The following is a 19,949-nucleotide window of genomic DNA, read 5'->3' as shown; positions in this document are numbered from 1 at the left end:
CACCTCAGAGTAAGGAGGCTGTGGGTTCACATCCACACTCTAGAACATGAGAATAAAAATCCAGCTGACATTCCAGTGCAGTACTGAAGAGATGCTGCACTGTCAGAGGGTCAGGACTGAGGGATTGCTACACTATCAGAGGTTCATTACTGAAGGAGTGCTGCACTGTCAGAGGGTCAGTACTGAAGGAGTGCTGCACTGTCAGAGGTTCAGTACTGAAGGAGTGCTGCACTGTCAGTGGGTCAGTACTGAAGAGATGCTGCACTGTCAGAGGGTCAGGACTGAGGGATTACTACACTATCAGAGGTTCAGTGCTGAGGGAGTTCAGCATTGTCAGAGGGGCAGTACTGAGGTTGTGCTACACTATTGGAGGGTCAGTACTGAGGGAGTGCTGCACTGTTGGAGGGTCATTACTGAAGAAGTGCTGCACTGTCAGAGGAGCAGAACTGAGATAGTGCCACACTGTCAGAGGGGCTGACTCTTTCAGATGAAATGTTAAACTCAGGCCTTATCTGCCCTCTCAGGTGAATGAAAAATTCTGAAGTGTAGTCACTGTTCTAATGATGGAAATGTGGCAGCCAATTTATACACAGAAAGATCCCACAAACAGCTATGATTGTCCATAAGGCCTTTGGTAAATTTGCTGAGCTGGTTCCGCTGACGGTATGTGTGGTCTCGGGACCCCCATTTCATCCCGATGTCTGGTTCCCGAAGCCTGTGGAAGAATCCTGTCCATATTCTCAGCAGCAACTCCATCAACAGCTCCTCCCAAACCCACCACCTCCACCAGCAAGAAGGACAAGGGCCAGAAACAACAGGGAAATCATTTCCCCCAAACACTGGGATCCTGTTCCAGTCCATGTGGATGGTTCAAATTAAAAGAGAAAATCATGTTCAGTAACAGGCAAATTTTAAATCTGTCTATAAATCTTTAAACAATCTGTTAAACATGTGCAGAGTGTTAAATTGTGATAAATTTCCCAGTGGAGACATTCTGAACCCACTGAGTGATTTTACAAAATTTAATAATCTGAAATGTCAGATAAAGGAGCTTTGACAATAATTCCTTGAAACCGGGAAATATTCTCCAAGAGTTCCCGAGACAGGTGAGGAAGAGATTCTCCTGAACAAGAAATAAATGATGATTAATATCCCTGTCTAGTACACAATCGACTGAAATATTTTCAGGCCACAATATCTCTTCTATTTATTGTGGTAAAAACTTCAATCACTCTGAGTAAAATAAACTCAGGTCAAATATGTGGATGTGAAAGTGCTTCACAACCAATTAAATACTTCACAAGTGTCGTCATGGTTGTAATGTAGAAAACCCAGCAGACGATTTGTGCACAGCAAGATCCCACAATCAGCAACAATTGGCCAACATCGATGCCTCTCCCCTTCCTATCCGGGATCATGGGGTCAGGGAGCCCGAGCTGTCGATGAAGCCTTCCTTTTCCCTGACACACTGCATTATGGGAAAGCTGACTCTGTTCAACTGGCTCCCGGAATCTGTAATCCAGCCGGAAAACTCCCCAGGAAACTTCCACCTCCTGCTCCTGCAGAACCCCTTGCCCCTTCCTATTGCCCACCCCGAACCACTTTCCCCTCCCTTCACCCATGAACCCCTTCACGCTCCCCTCTACCCAATCCTCTGCTCCTCCTTTTCTCCCTCCCCCAAATCCCCCTTTCCCTGATCCCCCTCCCTCACACAGTCAGGAGCCGGGTCCTGAGGCCAGTACACTTGATGCAGGAGTTTTTATTGTAGTCCAGTGTAAAGTGACGAGGCCTTTGCTGGATCTTCGGAGACTTTCCCGAGCTGGAAACTCCGATTCTTTGATGCAGCAAATTGCAGTTCCAGAGAAATCTGTGCACAGGAAAATCAGACAAAGAAAATTGTCTCATTGCTGCCATCGATGGGAGTTCCACAGTGACAGATATATTCACCAACACAAACCACTATTCATACAAAAACTACATCACACCTTGTGGGATTGCAAGAAAATAACTTCATCTCAATACAAAACAATCAATAAACACACTAACACTGCGATCACTGCTCAGGATTATTCCCACATGGGACTGATGCAGCCTTCGTGGATAGACCAGGATAGGAGCGGGATTTCATAAGGAGGGGGTCGGGGGGAAGTTATTACACAAAACCGCAGTGACCAGGATTACACAGCAACGCTCACTGAAGCCCAGGCTGTGGGACACTCGAAACTGCTCCTCACATTCCCTCAGGACACGATGCACTGACAGAGAGACCTGGTCCCCACTCACACAGAGGAGGGAGGATGGAGGGAATGAGTGTTGCTCTATGTGAGGTGCTGTCTCTCAGACGAGATGTTAAACTGAGGCCCCGTCTGCCCTCTCAGGTGGGTGTAAAAGATCCCACGGTCACTATTTGAAGAAGAGCAGGGGAGTTCTCCCCGGTGTCCTGACCAATATTTATCCCACAACCAACATCACTAAAACAGATTATCTGCTCATAATCACATTGCTGTTTGTTGAAAAAGTCCTTCATTGACTGTAAAGCACTTTGGGACGTCCTGAGGTGATGAAAGGTTCTGTAGAAATCCAAGTTCTTTCTTTGTTTCTTTGTCCCAAAGCTGGACATGGGATGCGTGGCTGGTGATTGGAGAATGAATATTAGCAGCTGCCTCGGTGCTGCGGGGAGTCAGAGATTCCAGTCCCCACTGACTGCCCATTCCTTCGGGGCTCTGAGATCCAGTCGGGCTGGCTGGGTGGCTGGGCTCAGGCCTCGGAGGGGAGCGTATTTTAACGGAGACGCAGTAAACGTTGGATTCTCCTGCGTTCTTCACACCTTCCGGTGAGCGGCCATGGCACTGGAAGTGGGTCAGAGCAGCGGGCGGTCATTAGCAGCGGTTCGCAGCGCAGTCAGTGACAGCAGCACCCGGTGTCAGGTGGGCTCCCGGCTGGGGGATTGGGAGACACATCCTCCCGCTTCCTTCCTGTACTGGACTTTCTCACACAGGAGGCCGGTGTAGGGAGCGGGGCAGAGACACCTCCCATTGTCCTCACACACTCCTCCATTCTCACACTGTGTCAGCAAGTTATCACACACGCCCACTGCAAGAGGCCACAAAAAAGAAAGGTTCAGATCATTGAATTGTATTCGACAGACACATAAATAACAAATGGAAAATCAGGACAGGGATAGGGTCACTAAGGAATAAACACGATAAACTCACAGGTAATGACAGTGAAATGGCAGAAATATTAAATAATTACTTTGCCTCGGGATTTACCAGGGAGACTAACATGGTGGAGATGATATTAGAGCAAGAAATCAAAAAGAAATGAAGGTAGAAATGGAGGAGATAATTGATAAACTTATAAAACTTGGAGAGGATAAAACTCCTGGTCCAAATAGATTGTATCTGTGAATGTTATAATAAGTTCGGTTAGAGATAACAGAGATTCTATTACATAGATATAAAAGTTCATTGGAATTAGATATTCATTAAGAGGACAGGCAGACAGATCATGTGATTCCTATATTTAAAAATGGTGACAAGAAATGTCCAGGGAACAATAGAGCAATGAGGTTAACATCAGTGCGAGGAAAGATAATGGAATCCTTACTCAAAATGTAACAGAAAAACATTCAGAAATCGCCAGCCGCTCGTCCCATGTCCAGCTTTGGGACAAAGAAACAAAGAAAGGACTTGGATTTCTACAGAACCTTTCACCACCTCAGGACGTCCCAAAGTGCTTTACAGCCAATGAAGGACTTTTTCAACAAACAGCAATGTAATCATGAGCAGATAATCTGTTTTAGTGATGTTTGTTGTGGGATAAATATTGGTCAGGACACCGGGGAGAACTCCCCTGCTCTTCTTCAAATAGTGACCATGGGATCTTTTACACCCACCTGAGAGGGCAGACAGGGCCTCAGTTTAACATCTCACTGAGAGACAGCACCTCAGATAGTGCAACACTCATTCCCTCCCTCCTCTCTCCCTCCTCCCTCCCTTCCATCTCTCCCTCCTGTGAGGGATTGCTGAGTGGGGACCAGGCCTCTCTGTCGGTGCATCGTGACCTGAGGGAATGTGAGGAGCAGCTTCGAGTGTCCCACAGCCTGGGCTTCAGTGAGCGTTGCTGTGTAATCCTGGTCACTGGGGTTTTGTGTAATCACTTCCCCCCGACCCCCTCCTTATGAAATCCCGCTCCTATCCTGGTCTATCCACGGAGGCTGCATCAGTCCCATGTGGGAATAATCCTGAGCAGTGATCGCAGTGTTAGTGTGTTTATTGATTGTTTTGTATTGAGATGAAGTTATTTTCTTGCAATCCCACAAGGTGTGATGTAGTTTTTGTATGAATAGTGTTTTGTGTTGGTGAATATATCTGTCACTGTGGAACTCCCAGCAATGGCTGGGAGTTTCTTTGTCTGATTTTCCCGTGCACAGATTTCTCTGGAACTGCAATTTGCTGCATCAAAGAATCGGAGTTTCCAGCTCGGGAAAATCTCCTAAGATCCAGCAAAGGCCTCGTCACTTTACACTGGATTACAATAAAAACTCCTGCATCAAGTGTCCTGGCCTCAGGACCCGGCTCCTGACTGTGTGCGGGAGGGGAATCGGCGGGGAGGGGAGGGGAGAGGGAGGAGGTTGGGGTTTGTTGGAGGAGGGGAGGGTGAAGGGATTTTGCTGCTGGGTTTCCTACATTACAACAGTGACTACACTTGTGAAGTATTTAATTGGTTGTGAAGCACTTTCACATCCACCTCCGTTACTTTGCCCTGAGTTTATTTTACACAGAGAGTTCAAAGCTTTTACTACAATAAAATAGAAGAGATATTGTGAACAAATTCAAGAAAAACATTGGCCATTTCGACTCCCTTAAGGAAACTGAGCCGCTGACAGGAGTCCACGTCCAGTGTAAGATGTTTTCAGGGGTCTTTATCCTCAATCCCCACCCCCTCCCCCAGGATACCTCCAGCCTCCGACAGTTAAGGAGCAGCCATCTCCAGAGGGCCAGTCTCAAAGCTGAGTGTTGAATTGCATGAGCTGGTCTTTAGTGACTATACAGGGAGAGACAGACGCTGCACTCAGATTCCACCCACCAGATTGTACAGTTAACACCAGCTGTAATAGCCCAGTTAGAAGGCCAGGGAAGGATCGACTCACACTATTGATCAACACAATTCATACCTCAGGCACTGGCGGAGGAGCTGGATGAGGATTCCCCTTTATCAGAAACTGTTAATGGAAGGACAGGCATTAACAAACTGTTCACTATCAGAGAGACAGAGACAGAGTCAGTGAGCAAGATACAAAGACAGATAGAGAGACAGAGGGAGACGTAGGGAGAGAGGGAGACACAGGGACAGAGGGAGACAGGGGACAGAGGAAGACAGGGGCACAGAGGGAGACAGGGGAAGCAGGTTGACATGACGAGGGAGGGTTGGCACGGGGATGGAGGGAGACGCGGGGGACAGAAGGAGTCACGGGTCGGAGGTTGGCATGGGAAGGAGGGAGACACAGGAATGGAGGGAGACACGGGAACAGAGGGAGCCACGAGCTGTTGAGTGCCTTATACACACAATGATCAATGAGCATGTGGTGTTCGTCTGTTCACTGGAGATCTACCGCGGAGGATGAGCATCACAAAAAGCAACTGACAGAGAGTGTAACTGAGAGGGGAGAGTGAGAGAGGGTTGGTGAGAGGTTGGGAGGGTAGAGGGAGATGGGAAACGAGAGATTGAGAATAACAGTGAGACTGAAAGGGTAAGTGAGCAAAAGCCAGAAGGAGAGACAGAGACAAAGAGAGAGACAGTGAGGGAGACACAGGGAAAGCGAGACAGAGAGTCGCAATCACTGCTCCTGGATTTCCAGGTTGGAGATAGTGGAGAAGTATTTGGGGAGGTTCAGTGGGTCAACACTGGGCTTGAAGAGGTTACAGAGATAATGGAGGGTTGTAGGTGCTGGAGGAGGTTCTAGAGATGGGAGGGGTGCAGGGGCTGGAGGAGGTGATAGAGATAGGGAGGGTTGAGGCAATGGAGGGATTTAAAAGCAAGGATGAGAATTTTAAAAACGAGGCATTGCTGGACTGGGAGCCAATGTAAGGCAGTGAGCACAGGGGGTGATGTGTGAACGGGGTTTGGTGTGAGTTAAAACATGGGCAGCAGAGTTTTGGATGACCTCAAGTTTAAGGAGGATAGAATGTGGGAGACCAGCCAGGAATGTATTAGAATAGTCGAGTCCAGAGGTAACAAAAGAATGGATGAGGGTTTCAGCAGCAGATGAGCTGAGGCAGGGGTGGAGTCGGGAGATGTTACAGAGGTTGAAATAGGGCAGTCTTAGTGATGGAGTGACTATGAGCATGGAAATTCAACTCAGGTTGTGAACAGTCTGGTTAAGCTTCAGACAGTTGTCAGGGAGATGGATGGAGTTAGTGGCTCAAGAACAGAGTTTGTAGCAGCACCAAAGAGAATGGCTTCTACCTTCCCGATAATTAAATGGAGGAAATTTCTGCCCTCCCAGTGCTGGATGTCAGATAAGCAGTTTAATAATTTATCAACAGTGGAGGAGTTGAGAGAGGTGGTGGTGAGGTAGAGCTGGATGTTGTCAGTGTACATGTGAAAATTAACAGTGTGTTTTCAGATGATGTGACTGAGGGGCAGCATGGAGATGAGAAATAGGAGGGGGCCAAGGATAGATCCTTGGGGGACACCAGAGGTAACGGTGTGGGAGCAGGAAGAGAAGCCATTGCAAGTGATTCTCTGACTACGATTAGATAGATAAGCATGGAACATGGTAAGAGCAGTCCCACCCAGCTGGACGACAGTGCAGAGGCGTTGGAGGAGGATGGTGTGGTCAACCGTGTCAACGGCTGCAGACAGGTCGAGAAGGACGAGGAGGGAAAGTTTACCTTTGTCACAGTCACATAGGATGTCATTTGTGACTTTGATAAGAGCTGTTTCAGTATGGTGACAGGGGCAGAAACCTGATTGGAGGATTCAAACATAGTGTTCCAGGAAAGATGGCCATGGATTTGGGAGGTGACAACAGGTTCAAGGACTTTGGAGAGGAAAGGGAGTTTGGAGATGGGACGTTAGTTTGCAAGGACAGAGCGGGTCAAGGGTTTTTTTTTCAAAGGATGATAACCGGAGATTTGAAAGAGAAGGACAGAATCTGAGGAGAGGGAACTGTTAACAATATCAGCGAACATGGGAGCCAGGATGGGAGTCGGCTCTACCATCTGAGCACCAGGAAGCTGAGGCCTTGGGGCTGCCGGCTCCTGTACCGAGGCTGACCTCACTCCCTCGCCCTAGGTCCCAACTCCCTATCCTAGACAAAAACAAGAAATGCTGGAATCACTCAGCAGGTCTGGCAGCATCTGTGGAAAGAGAAGCAGAGTTAACGTTTCGGGTCAGTGACCCTTCTTCGGAACTGCCCTATCCTAGTCCCTCGGCTGGTCTTGTCATGACACAAACCCCCAACACACAACACTGCCTGATTCGGAGAGAGAGGGAGAAAGGGAGACGGCATTGACCGGGTGTGGGGAATGGAAGGGAGATGGACTCAATAAATTGTCTCCAGAAAAAAATCAATTCACACAAGAAAATTTCCAGCATCTTCAGCATTTTGGCTTTTGTAAGAACATTTTTGTTTTCTGAGCAGATGTGAGGAGCTGAGAATTGAACCAGTGGAGGTGGAGGAGAGACTGTGGCTGCTGTTTCTCCTCCTGTCCTGCAGGGGGTGGTGTTAGTCTCTTCCAGCCCCCACTCCCGCTGCTGGGGGTATTTTCACATCCCCAGCGATTCCTGCTGTCATTCAGTTGATGGAAGTCTGGGGATAAATATTCCATTCATTGACTGGAAACACTGGGACCCGCCTCTGGGCTGCTCTCAGTTGTTTTGTTTATTCATTAATTGAATAATTGATGTAACTGGATATTTCACCGCGCTCTTGACCTGCTCTCTGAACTTGGACTGAGTCACCACATAAATAAATGTGTTTGTGCAGCAACTTAAAGTTGACAGTATAAATCCAAGTTGTTGAAATATATAATTAGAATCATCATCGAAGTTATATGTGATTTTAAAGTAATCTAAAATGTAGATAAACCACAGAAGTATGAAGCTGCCGGATATGCTGAAGAGTAAAATCACAGACTTCCTTCTGCTCTGCATCTCTGGGTCACTGCGATTCTCTCCCTTGCTCTGACCCCTCAGTCCCTTACGGACTCGACTGGCCACTAAAATGTGTCTGACTGTCAGAGCGTTGAACAACAGGATTAAAATGAATGGGATCAATGGGGTTAAAACCTTATCAAATGATTCAAATCCCACCCATCCGGGCTCAGTAAAATAGCTTGGCTTTGTAACACAGAACCACGGTACATTGTCGATTATCTCTCGAGGTTCATATATAAAGTAGAGGGAGATGTTTTTTGAACAGAGCAGAATACAGGTTGTTGCTCGAACCACAGCCGCAGTTTTCTCGGTGCAATATTTTGATTTCAGCTTCTGGCAACAAATGGCCACAAATTGATCAAAGGTGAAAGTGACGGTGAACCAGACAGAACAGTCTACGGCTGCACGAAGCAGAACAAGGTTAACACGACACACAGGGGTGATATTTAGAAAAGATCCCGGGAAATAATAATAATTGATCCTGTCCAGTATGACCCAAGTGATAATGACCAGTAGATCTGCTGTTGCCATGGCCACCAGGTAGCAAGTGGTGCAGGTGGAGAGGCCGCACTTTCCCCAGGACAGGATCACAATCGCCAGTAAATTAACTGTAAGAGAGAGAAGGGAAAAGAGACTGGAAATTACTGATCAAACATTCTCCGTGTCTGACCCAGACAGTAAGGGCAGGATTTTAGCACAAAACAGGGGGGTTGGGGCCAGTCAGAGGTTAAAATTTAAAAATCTCAACCCTGATCCCAAACGATCGCTGACCCACCTACTTCTGGGTTTACCGGAGACAGGAAAGGGGACTGACAGACAACTGCTCCAGGAGGCAGTTTTGTAATTTAAATATTTGAATGAGGCTGGAAGTCTGATTTAATCTGTTTTACAGGTTTAACGCTGTCCGGCCGAGTTTCCCTGTTATATCCCATGCCACATACAAAGACACCCGGGATTGGTGACTGGAACAGTTCTCCCCTCCAGGATCGAACTGCTCCCTCAGTATCATCCTTCCAACCCTGGGACTGCACCCCACCTTCCTTGCATAAAGACAGAACCATTCCCCAGGATTGGACTGCACCCCCACCAATAGGACCAACCCCCCCACAAATTGGACCTCACTGCCCCTGGGATTGTATCCCTGCCTCCAGAATTGGATTCTCCTCCCGGGAAGGGAACCCCTCTCTCCAGGCTCGGGCCCATCTCCCGGGATCAGACCACACACCCAGGTTCAGAAGCCCCATTGTGTCTTGTATCAGACACTGTCCCCGCCCACTCTCCCTAACTGGACTGGGACCAACCTCCAGGATAGGAGACCACTCCCCAGAGTTGGGGATCAGATATCCGCCCTCCCCCTCCCCCTGCTGTTCCTCCACCCCTGACCCATACCAGGTTGCAGGTTAGGGGACCCCTCCCCGGGTTTGGGATCGACAGACCAGTGACCGGAGATGTCACCACTTTCTCCCCCTCTGGAGATGATGATTGGACATCCCCCGATATCAGGCATCTCCCCCAAAAGACCAGGGTCAGCATTTGGACCGCCCTGGTCCTGAGGCCTGCTCCAGAGTCCGCCCTGCCCGACTGGAAACCAAGCCTGTCAATCAGGCTGACTTCAGGGCGGGGAACCTGTCAAGGATAAAAGCGGCAGACTGTGGAGTTAAAACTGTGAAACTCCGCTCCCCACCTATGTCACTCACACCTGTTAATATCCAGGAATAAACATTGGAGTAAAAACAAAATACTGAAACTGCTGTAAATCTGATAAAAATAGGAGAATGTTGAAAACACTCAGCAGGTCAGGCAGCATCTGTGGAGAGAGAAACAGGGTTAATGTTTCAGGCTGATAGGCTTTCATCAGAATTGGAAGATATTAGAGATTAACAGTTTTAAAACAATCATGTCGTCAGTGAAAAGTGGGGTATAGTTTTGAGATACAGCACTGAAACAGGCCCTTCAGCCCACCGAGTCTGTACCAACCATCAACCGCCCATTTATACTAATCCTACACTAATTCCATATTCCTACCACATCCCCACCTGTCCCTATATTTCCCTACCACCTACCTATACTAGGGGCAATTTATAATGGCCAATTAACCTATCAACCAGCAAGTCTTTGGCATGTGGGAGGAAACCGGAGCACCCGGAGGAAACCCACGCAGACACAGGGAGAACTTGCAAACTCCACACAGGCAGTACCCAGAATTGAACCCAGGTCACTGGAGCTGTGAGGCTGCGGTGCTAACCACTGCGCCACTGTAAGAACAAAAGGGAAGGTCTGTGATCGGGTGGAGGGCAGGAGTGATTCAATGATAAAAGGGATGATGATGCAAGGTGAATGGGACAATTAAAGAAACAGAGGATGGGTCCAGAGGAGGTGTAAATGGTTACAGCAGAATAACAGAGGGAGAGGGGAGCATGGAAAATCTGGCAAAGAGGAGAAGGCTCCAATGGTCTGGAAAAGTGATGGAGAATGGTGGGTAGACCCCAGGGGTGTGGACCAGCCTGCCAGCTGTGTACCAATAGGGGATCCCCACCCCAAGTACCAGCCCACACCCCCTCCACTCCCAGTGACTCTGGTGTCGCCATCCTCCATTACCAGCACAGGACGTCCCAGAAAGTGGGAGCAATGGTTATAATCTGAAGTTTTTAATCTCAATGTTGGGACTGACAGGCAATATAATGCCTAATTGAAAAATCCTGTCCTGTTCCTCATTAAACTTCAGTGAAGAGTGTAGGTGGTCGGAGATAGAGAGGTCAGAGTGGGAGTGGGATGTAGAATTAAAATGACAAGTGACCAGAAGCTCAGGGTCACGCTTGCAGACTGAACGGAGGAGTTCAGCAAAGCAATCACTCAATCTGTGTTTGCTCCTCTCCCAATATCCAGGAGATTCCATCGTGAGCAGTGAATACTGTTAATAAATTGAAAGAAGTCCAAGTAAATCACTGTTTCACCTGGAAGGAGTGTTTTGGGCCTTGGACAGTGGGAAGGGAGGAGGTGAAAGGGCAGGTATTACATTGCACGGGAAGGTGCCTGGGGAAGAGGAGCTGATGTTGGGGGTGATTGAGGAGTGGATCAGGGTGTCACAATGAGTGGGGGGAAGGGAGGGGAGCAGAATATATGTTTGGTGATGGACTTAGCTGAATGTGGCAGAAATGTTGGAGGATGATGTGTTGAATGTGGAGGCTGGTGGGGTGGAAGGTGAGGACAAGGGGAACCTTGTCATGGTTCTTTCAGGGATAGAAGTGGTGAAGGAAGTGACGTGGGAAATAGAATGGACACGGTCGAGGACCCTGTTAACCACAGTGGAGGGGAATCCTCGGCTGAGGAATAATGAAGACATTTCAGAAGCACTGGTGTGGAAGGTAGCATCGTCAGAACAGATGGAACGGAGGTGGAGAAACTGGGACAATGGAACAGAATCTTTCCAGGAAGCTGGGTGGGAGGAAGTATAATCAAGGTAGCTATGGGAGTCGGTGGGATTATAGTGGATATTGGTGGACAGCCAATCCCCTGGAATGGAGGTAGAGAAGTCGGGGACGGGAAGGGAAGTGTCAGAGATGGAACATGTGAAGACGAGGGAGGGGTGGGAATTAGCAGCAAAGTTGATGTAATTTTCCAGTTGAAGGTTAAAGAAGGAAATGACACCAGCACAGTCATCAAAGTATCAGAAAAATATGTGAAGGAGGGGAGCTGAGTAAGATTGGAACAAAGAATGGTCCACATATCCTACACAAAGGCAGCATAGCTAGGACCCATACAGCTCCCATAGTGACAACATTTGAGTATAGACTATTCCAATGTTTACACCCGAAATCCACACACCTATACTTTACAACAGGATCCCTGCACAAGGATCAGGATCAGGCACGTGCGAGGGTTTTCATTCCGAGACAAGAGCTGGTGAGGAAGAGAGGAATTCCAGCCGGAACAGTGTGTGAATGTAACAAAATGAATCAATTCCAAATGGGGCCCTCGGAATGTCCCAGCAGGAGATGGTGGAGGAAACCTGTCCGGGAAACGGCCTCATGGTGTCTGTCAGACAAGATCCCATCCACTGTGAGTTCAAGGAGAGCTCGGATTTACTGGACTTTGGAGCAGAGAGGAACAGACTGACATGGACAGAAATGTAAATGGAATTCTGCAGCACAGCTCCGAGCTTAGAGGAAGGAAGTCTTGTGTGTTCTGGGACAGTCGAGGCTAGAATGACCCAGCGATGAGGATTCAGAGCCTGAAGAAGGGAGTGAGATCTCTGAGGGGAGGAACTAAACTGTCAAATAATAGTGAATAAATTCAATGTAAAACTTCAGGACATTTAAGGCAGAAAGTGGGGAGATATTTGATTAATTAATCAGAGAGAGAGCAAACTCTCTGGTTCAGATGGATTGTATCCACACAGACGAAAAAACAAAGGTAGAGATAGCAGATGCAGGATTCTCTGTTCATTAATAACCATCAGAAGAGAGAACCAGTGCAAAAAACTACAGACCAGTTCGCGGAATGTCAGTGATAGGAAAGATAATGGAATCCTTATTCAAAGATGCAACAGAAAAACATCCAGAAACAAATATTATCATGAAGACTGTTGAGCACATCTTGCAAAAGGAAGTTCATACTTGACCAACCTTATTGAATTCTTTGAATAATATCAGAAAGAGTGGAGAAGACTAATACAGATGATGTAATATACATTGATTTTCTAAAGGTCATAAGGGACCACACAGCAGACTCATGACTAATCTCAGAGCAAGTGGAGTTAGGGGACAAGCAGCAGAATGGACAGTGAGCTGGCTACAGAAACAGAAAACAGGGAGTAGGGGTTAAAGGCATTTCCTCAGATTGGTGGAAGGTGGGAAGTGGTTTTCCATAAGGATCAGCACTGGGAACATTGTCGTTCACCATTTACAGAAACAATCTGGACTTGGGAAGCAGAATCACAATTTCAAGATTTGTAGACAAATCAAAGTTGAGAGTTAATACAGAGGATGATTACAACAAAATAGCTGAAGACATTATTATTCCCTAATGTACCTTGGAAAATAAGTATCTGAATCGGTTCAAGCGGAAAAGGGGTTCAGGGGGACAGATTCACCAATCATTTAAAGTGGCAACACAGGTTAACAGGGCCATAAAAATACAAACAAAGCACTGGAGTTCATTTCTAGAGGAATGGATCTGAAAAAGCAAAGAGCTGATATTAAACTAATACAGAAACTTGCTGATACAACACTTAGTGTCCTGTGTACAGTTCTGGTCTCCATATTGCAAAAAGGATATTGATGCACTGGAGAAGGTGCAATTATTTTAACCAGAATTATACCAGAACTGACAGAAGTGTACTGAGGAAAGCCACAGTGTCCAGGTCTCTGGCACTGAGCCTGGCTCAGTGGCTCAAAAGGGAAGGGGGGAGAATAGGAGAGCGATAGTGATAGGAGATTCAATGGTTAGAGGAAGAGACAATAGATAGCAAAAGTTTCTATAAATATATAAAATGAAAAAGAGTGGCTAAAGTAAACGTTGGTCCTTTAGAGGGTGAGAAGGGGAATTTAGTTATGGGATATGATGAAATGGCCGAGGCATTGAACAGGTATATTGTATCGGTCTTCTCAGTGGAGGACATTAATAACATGCCAGTAATTGACAAAGAGACGAACGTAGGTGAGGACCTGGAAACAATCATTATTACAGAAGAGGTAGTGTTGGGCAAGCTAATGGAGCTAAGGATTGATAAGTCTCCTGGCCCTGATGGAATGCATCCCAGGGTACTAAAAGAGATGGCGGGAGAAATAGCAGGTGCACTGGCGGTAATTTTCCAAAATTCGCTGGACTCTGGGGTAGTCCCAGCAGATTGGAAAACAGCAGATGTGATGCCACTGTTTAAAAAGGGAGGTAGACAAAAGATGGGGAATTAGAGACTGGTTAGCTTAACCTCTGTAGTGGGGAAGATGCTTGAGTCGATTATCAAGGAAGAAATAGCAGGGCATCTCGATAGAAATTGTCCCGTTGGGCAGACGAAGCATGGGTTCACGAAGGGCAGGTCATGCTTGACAAATCTTTTGGAATTCTATGATGACATTACGAGCAAGGTGGACAATGGGGACCCAGTGGATGTGGTGTACCTAGATTTCCAAAAGGCCTTCGACAAGGTGCCGCACAAGAGACTGCTGCATAAGATAAGGATGCATGGCGTTAGGGGTAAAGTACTAGCATGGATAGAGGATTGGTTGACTAACAGGAAGCAGAGAGTGGGGATAAATGAGTGCTATTCTGGTTGGCAATCAGTCACTAGTGGTGTGCCTCAGGGATCGGTGTTGGGACCACAATTATTTACAATTTATATAGATGATTTGGAGTTGGGGACCACGTGTAGGGTGTCAAAGTTTGCAGATGACACTAAGATGAGTGGCAGAGCAAAGTGTGCAGATGACTGTGAAACTTTGCAGAGGAACATAGATACATTGAGTGAGTGGGCAAAGGTCTGGCAGATGGGATACAATGTTAATAAATGTGAAGTCATTCATTTCGGTAGGAGTAACAGTAAAAAGGATTATTACTTGAATGGTAAAAAGTTGCAGCATGCTGCTATGCAGAGGGACCTGGGTGTCCTTGTGCATGAATCGCAGAAGGTTGGTCTGCAGGTACAGCAAGTAATTAGGAAGGCAAATGGAATTTTGTCCTTCATTGCTAAAGGGATTGAGTTTAAAAGCAGAGAGGTTATGTTGCAGCTGTATAAGGTACTGGTGAGGTCGCACCTGGAGTACTGTGTGCAGTTTTGGTCTCCTTACTTGAGAAAGGATGTACTGGCACTGGAGAGGGTGCAGAGGAGGTACACTAGGTTTATTCCGGAGTTGAGGGGGTTGGCTTATGAGGAGAGACTGAGTAGATTGGGATTATATTCATTGGAATTCAGAAGAATGAGGGGGGATCTTATGGAAACATATAAAATTATGAAGGGAATAGATAAGATACAAGTAGAGAGGATGTTTCCACTGGCAGGTGAAGCTAGGACAAGAGGGCATAGCCTCAAGATTAGAGGGAGCAGATTTAGGACTGAATTAAGAAGGAACTTCTTCACCCAGAGGGTTGTTAATCTATGGAATTCCTTGCCCAGTGAAGTAGTTGACGCTTCTTCAGTAAACGTTTTTAAAGCTAAGGTAGATATCTTTTTGAACAATAAAGGAATTAAGGGATACGGTGAGAGCGCGGGTAAGTGGATCTGAGTCCATGAAAAGATCAGCCATGATCTTATTGAATGGTGGAGCAGGCTCGAGGGGCCGGACGGCCTACTCCTGCTCCTAGTTCTTATGATCTTATGATTCTGTGGTCGTGAACGAGACTCCCGGATGGTATGTTGCCTCCCGGGTGCCAGGGTCAGGGATGTCTCGGATCGAGTCCACAGGATTCTTAAGGGGGAGGGGGAGCAGCCAGAGGTCGTGGTACATATCGGTACCAATGACATAGCTAGGAAAAGGGATGAGGACCTGAAAAGCGAATATAAGGAGTTAGGTTGGAAGCTGAAAGGCAGGACGAGCAGAGTAGTAATCTCAGGATTGTTACCAGTGCCACGTGCTAGTGAGGCTAGAAACAGGGAGTGAGTGCAGCTGAACACGTGGCTACAGACCTGGTGTAGGAGGGAGGGATTCAGATCTGTGGATCATTGGGATACCTTCTGGGGAAGGTGGGACCTGTACAAAAAGGACGGGTTGCATCTGAACTGGAGGGGCACCAATATCCTGGGCGGGAGGTTTGCTGGAGCTCTTCGGGAGGGTTTAAACTAGCTTGGCAGGGGGGTGGGAACCGGAGATACGGATCACTGGATGGGGTAGCTGTTGAACAGGCAGATACCGAGTGCAGAAAGTCTGTGAGGAAGGTGAGACAATTGACACGACAAAGTTGCAGCCAGTATGATGGGTTAAAGTGTGTCTATTTTAACGCAAGAAGTGTCAGAAATAAGGGTGATGAACTTAGAGCATGGATCAGTACTTGGAGCTACGATGTTGCGGCCATTACGGAGACGTGGATATCACAGGGGCAGGAATGGATGTTGGATGTTCCAGGGTTTAGATGTTTCAAAAGGAATAGGGAGGGAGGTAAAAGAGGTGGGTGAGTGGCATTGCTAATCAGGGATAGTATCACAGCTGCAGAAAGGGAGGTCGTCGAGGAGGGTTTGTCTACTGAGTCATTATGGGTGGAAGTCAGAAACAGGAAAGGAGCAGTCACTTTGTTGGGAGTTTTTATAGACCCCCCAATACCAACAGAGACATGGACGAACAGATTGGGAGGCAGATTTTGGAAAGGTGCAGAAGTAACAGGGTTGTTGTCATGGGTGACTTCAACTTCCCTAATATTGATTGGAACCTCCTCAGTGCAAATCGTTTGGATGGAGCGGTTTTTGTCAGGTGTGTCCAGGAAGGTTTCCTGACTCAATATGTAGATAGGCCGACTAGAGGGGAGGCGAGGTTGGACTTGGTGCTTGGCAATGAACCAGGCCAGGTGGCAGATCTCTCGGTGGGAGAGCATTTCGTTGATAGTGAACACAACTCCCTGACCTTTACTATAGTCATGGAGAGGGACAGGAGCAGACGGGATGGGAATATATTTAATTGGGGGAGGGGGAATTACAATGCTATTAGGCAGGAACTGGGAGCATAAACTGGGAACAGATGTTCTCAGGGAAATGCACGACAGAAATGTGGAGGTTGTTTAGGGAGCACTTGCTGCGACTGCTGGATAGGTTTGTCCCGATGAGGCAAGGAAGGGATGGTAGGGTGAAGGAACCTTGGATGACAAGAGATGTGGAACAGCTAGTCAAGAGGAAGAAGGAAGCTTACTTAAGGTTGAGGAAGCAAGGATCAGACAGGGCTCCAGAGGGTTACAAGGTAACCAGGAAGGAACTGAAGAATGGACTTCGGAGAGCAAGAAGGGGACATGGAATAGTCTTGGCGGGTAGAATTAAGGAAAATCCCAAGGCGTTCTACACTTATGTGAGGAACAAGAGGATGGCCAGAATGAGGGTAGGGCCGATCAGGGATAGTGGAGGGAACTTGTGCCTTGAGTCGGAGGAGGTAGGGGAGGTCCTAAATGAATACTTTGCTTCAGTATTCAGTAGTGAGAGTGACCTTGTCGTTTGTGAGGACAGCGTGGAACAGGCTGATATGCTCGAACAGGTTGAGGTTAAGAGGGAGGATGTGCTGGAAATTTTGAATGATATGAGGACAGATAAGACCCCGGGACCAGACGGGATATACCCAAAGATATTACGGGAAGCGAGGGAAGAGATTGCTGCGACTTTGGCAATGATCTTTGCGTCTTCACTGTCCACTGAGTAGTACTGGATGATTGGATGGTGGCAAATGTTGTTCCCTTGTTCAAGAAAGGGAATAGGGATAACCCTGGGAATTATAGACCAGTCAGTCTTACGTCGGTAGTGGGCAAATTATTGGAGAGGATTCTGAGAGACAGGATTTATGATTATTTGGAAAAGCATGGTTTGATTAGAGACAGTCAGCATGGCTTTGTGAGGGGCAGGTCATGCCTCACAAGCCTTATTGAATTCTTTGAAGATGTGACAAAACACATTGATGAAGGAAGAGCAGTGGAAGTGGTGTATATGAATTTTAGCAAGGCGTTTGATAAGGTTCCCCATGGTAGGCTCATTCAGAAAGTGAGGAGGCCTGGGATACAGGGGAAGTTGGCTGTCTGGATACAAAATTGGCGAGCCCATAGAAGACAGAGGGTGGTAGTAGATGGAAAGTATTCGGCCTGGAGCTCGGTGACCAGTGGTGTTCCGCAGGGATCTGTTCTGGGACCTCTGCTCTTTGTGATTTTTATAAATGACTTGGATGAGGAAGTGGAAGGCTGGGTTAGCAAGTTTGCCGATGACACGAAGGTTGCTGGAGTTGTGGATGGTGTGGAAGGTTGTTGCAGGTTGCAACGGGATATTGACAGGATGCAGAGCTGGGCTGAGAAGTGGCAGATGGAGTTCAACCTGGAAAAGTGTGAAGTGATTCATTTGGAAGGTCGAATTTGAATGCAGAATACAGGCTTAAAGACAGGATTCTTGGTAGTGTGGAGGAACAGAGGGATCTTGGGGTCCATGTCCATAGATCGCTCAAAGTTGCCACCCAAGTTGATAGGGTTGTTAAGAAGGCGTATGGTGTGTTGGCTTTCATTAACAGGGGGATTGAGTTTAAGAGCCACGAGGTTATGTTGCAGCTCTATAAGGCCCTGGTTCGACCACACTTGGAATATTGTGTTCACTTCTGGTCGCCTCATTATCAGAAGGATGTGGAAGCTTTAGAGAGGGTGCAGAGGAGATTTACCAGGATGCTGCCTGGACTGGAGGGCATGTCTTACAAAGAAAGATTGAGGGAGCTAGGGCTTTTCTCATTGGAGCGAAGGATGAGAGGTGACTTGATAGAGGTGTACAAGATCATGAGAGGCAAAGATGGAGTGGGTAGCCAGAGACTTTTTCCCAGGGTGGAAAGGGCTATCACCAGGGGGCATAATTTTAAGGTGATTGGAGGAAGGTTTCGGGGAGATGTCAGAGGTAGGTTCTTTACACAGAGAGTGGTGAGTGCGTGGACTGCGCTGCCAGCGGTGGTGGTAGAAGCAGATACATTAGGGGCATTTAAGCGACTCTTGGATAGGTACATGGATGATAGTAGAATGAAGGGTAGGTAGTTAGTTTGATCTTAGAGTAGGTTAAATGCTCGGCACAACATCGTGGGCCGAAGGGCCTGTACTGTGCTGCACTGTTCTATTAACAGTTTAGTCATGTTATTATTTACTGCTGTCAGTCTGATCTTTTTATTGTGATATCTTTGTTACTCAGTTATTGGTGTCTCTCCTCACAGGGACACACCACACTGAGCTAAGGGCAGAGATTGGTACAGGTTACATGTGTCGAGACTCTGAATCATAGATAAGAACTGATCCATAAAACCATAATCAGTTACAGAAGTGGACAATTCAATAAACACAGCCCAATATTCTTAGAACATAGAAAATAGAACATTACAGCGCAGTGCAGGCCCTTCGGCCCTCGATGTTGCGCCGACCTGTGAAACCATCTGACCTAAACTATTCCATTTTCATCCATATGTCTATCCAATGACCACTTAAATGTCCTTAAAGTTGGCGAGTCTACTACTGTTGCAGGCAGGGCGTTCCACGCCCCTACTACTCTCTGAGTAAAGAAACTACCTCTGACATCTGTCCTATATCTATCACCCCTCAACTTAAAGCTATGTCCCCTCGTGTTTGCCATCACCATCCGAGGAAAAAGAGTCTCACTATCCACCCTATCTAACTCTCTGATTATCTTATATGTCTCTATTAAGTCACCTCTCCTCCTCCTTCTCTCTAACGAAAACAACCTCAAGTCCTTCAGCCTTTCCTCGTAAGACCTTCCCGCCATACCAGGCAACATCCTTTTAAATCTCCTCTGCACCCTTTCCAAAGCTTCCACATCCTTCCTATAATGCGGTGACCAGAACTGCACGCAATACTCCAGGTGCGGCCGCACCAGAGTTTTGTACAGCTGCAGCATGACCTCGTGGCTCCGAAACTCGATCCCCCCACTAATAAAAGCTAACACACCATATGCCTTCTTAACAGCCCTATTAACCTGGGTGGCAACTTTCAGGGATTTATGTACCTGGACACCAAGATCTCTCTGCTCATCTACACTACCAAGAATCTTCCCATTAGCCCAGTACTCTGCATTCCTGTTACTCCTTCCAAAGTGAATCACCTCACACGTTTCCGCATTAAACTCCATT

Source organism: Heterodontus francisci, chromosome 29 (genome assembly GCF_036365525.1).
Source record: "Heterodontus francisci isolate sHetFra1 chromosome 29, sHetFra1.hap1, whole genome shotgun sequence".
Lineage (NCBI taxonomy): Eukaryota > Metazoa > Chordata > Chondrichthyes > Heterodontiformes > Heterodontidae > Heterodontus > Heterodontus francisci.
Note: the sequence above shows the minus strand (reverse complement) of the source record.